Source organism: Rutidosis leptorrhynchoides, chromosome 2 (assembly GCF_046630445.1).
Source record: "Rutidosis leptorrhynchoides isolate AG116_Rl617_1_P2 chromosome 2, CSIRO_AGI_Rlap_v1, whole genome shotgun sequence".
NCBI classification, from domain to species: Eukaryota; Viridiplantae; Streptophyta; class Magnoliopsida; order Asterales; family Asteraceae; genus Rutidosis; species Rutidosis leptorrhynchoides.
In genome coordinates, this window is record NC_092334.1 from 693,037,419 (window position 1) to 693,039,770 (window position 2,352).

At 35.0% G+C, this 2,352-nt stretch overlaps 1 long non-coding RNA gene across 1 annotated transcript; it reads left to right on the plus strand.

The window, feature by feature from the left end:
- Positions 1–591: 591 nt before the first annotated feature.
- On the plus strand, positions 592–2,352 carry LOC139894070 (uncharacterized). The gene is made up of 3 exons (XR_011774792.1): positions 592–639; positions 881–2,128; positions 2,220–2,352. It is a non-coding gene; the product is annotated as an uncharacterized lncRNA (long non-coding RNA).

Genomic DNA, 2,352 nt, shown 5'->3' on the forward strand with positions numbered 1-2,352 from the left:
AATCTGGTGTCGGATATAGTACCGGTGTCTTTTGGTACTAGGCTGCCTGCATTGGTTTCATGATAAGATCTTGACAAACAGGCACTTACGGAGATACTGCAGTTGAGGTAATTGGTAACCAATGTTGTTAAAAAAAAAATATCACTTACAAGCTGTTAAAAAGAATGTAAGCACTTAAAGGACGATTTTTGTAGCTTACGTTCCTTTATATCCTAGAGCCAAGTCATATGTGTAAAGCATGTACCAACGTTATAAAATAGGGGTCTCTGATGATGACTCTGTTTCTGAGTTATTCGGTCAAACTTTGAGATATACTGTATCTTGGCTGGGCAACAATCAGTTTGCTTGAAACATTCAATGACCACACGATTATTGCAGCCATGGTGGTTTTATCCTGTTTGTTCCGATTGATTTTACAATAACGAGCCTCATACTTTTTTAACACAAATGTTTTTTATTGATATGAAGAGGTGTTAGGGATTGCATAGAACAAGTGTTTATAAGCCTCTTATTTTTCTTTTAAAAATAGACCACTGCGGTGAAGGTGCTGGTCTATGTTTGGGAATACAAAATTGATCAAAGACGACGTTCTTTACATGATCAAGACAAGTAAGCACTTGAGATACAACACCTGAGGCAGTAAGTAATTGTTGTACATTTTTACTCACATTTTGTTTTAATCATGGTTTTTTCTTTGATTTTGTTACTAAGTTGGGGTCTTTTCTTGTGATGTTAAATCTTTTTCCAAAAAAATTAGGGCTTTTCTTATGATGTTCTTGAATCATACGAAATTAGGGTTTTTCCTTATGATTATTTACTTTCATAAAAATTAGGGATTTTGGTGGTTGTTGATAAATTGGTTCAACTTTGTTAATTTCAGGTTAAGAGGTTTATATTTCCACCTCAATGATAATTGTGGAGACACAGAGTGGCAGTTTGTACACTTATCAGGGTCTTCTATTTGCAAAGAAGAATAAGGATCCAGAGGCAAAGAGGGTAAAGTTTAGCCATGGTCACATGAATATTTAAATGTAAGAGCTTTTGTAGTAGTCTATTATTTTGTTTTCTCATTTTTCGATAACTGTCTCATTCCATTAATCAAGATTGATACGGGCAGTTTAACGATTGTCAGATTAGGATGATGACAAAGTGACAATGAGTTTATTCGACACGTTTAAATGTTAAAAACAGTAAGTATCCAGCCAACCTTTGTATGGACATCTCTCGAGTGTTGGCTCAACCGGGACATCACATCAGTAAGTATCCATTTCCATTCTTTTTGGAGTTTCCATTTCAGTAAGTATTTAATCTTGTTTACCAAGCTTCCAGCTTCTTAGTATATGGCCCCATCCTGTATCTCGTTCGGTGTACTTATCCACTGTAATCAATACTTCGATGATGAGGGGTCTTACTCAACTTATGTTGCTTTGTGGCTTCTCAAAAAGAAGTGTTTACTCAAAGTTTAAGCACTAACGGAGATTCCATTTAGGTAATCTCGCCTAAACGAGGTTAAGCATTTTTTGGAACCTATATGTACATTTTAAATTGAATTACAGCTGCGCTCATCAGTTCCCTGTATATGTAAATGTAAGTATGATATGATTTAGTTTCTTAGAAATGATGTGTTTGGTATTTCAATTGAACAGGGAAGCCGAGTGGGATCGAGCGTTTATTTTTTCGAATAATTTGGACTTTCTAACTGCTTGTATCGTGAAAACAAATGGTATCAACGTTACTATGTATAACAAATTATATTTTTCGAGCTTTAGAATGATAGATGGTTAACGTGATAAGTGCATATGTTATTATATAGCAGCTGATGTAACGCGAAGAGTATGTAATTCAGTAGAACTAAAAATTCTACTTTGGAGGTTTCTTGTCGGGTAGTAATTATCTGAAGCCTAACAAGAATTGCATGATCTGTTAACCCACAAACAATTTCTTGTCTGTTGTTTGAAATACGGATTTATAGTTAGCTAGATATGATTACAGTAACAACAATATTACGTTACAGATATCTTCGCAGCTGCAGAATTTGATGGAGAACTATCTACCATATTCCCGACTGTAAAATTTGATCGAGAACTATCTACCATATATCAAGTCGCTAATGATCTAGTGTTGTCTGGTAGGTTTCTTTGAATTTGGTCCTTATTTTGACTTTTGAGCCCCATATTTTTTGTCTTGGCTAATATTTGCTGGCTCGTTGTCTTGTAAAGTAACAAGGAAAACCGCCAGAAGAGACCCACAAACAGAAATGCGTATTCCAAATTACAAGGGTTGAGAGAGTTTTTCAAGCCTACATATACTATGTCAGTATCTAAGAACTTGAAGAAGTGCTTTTTAATGGTA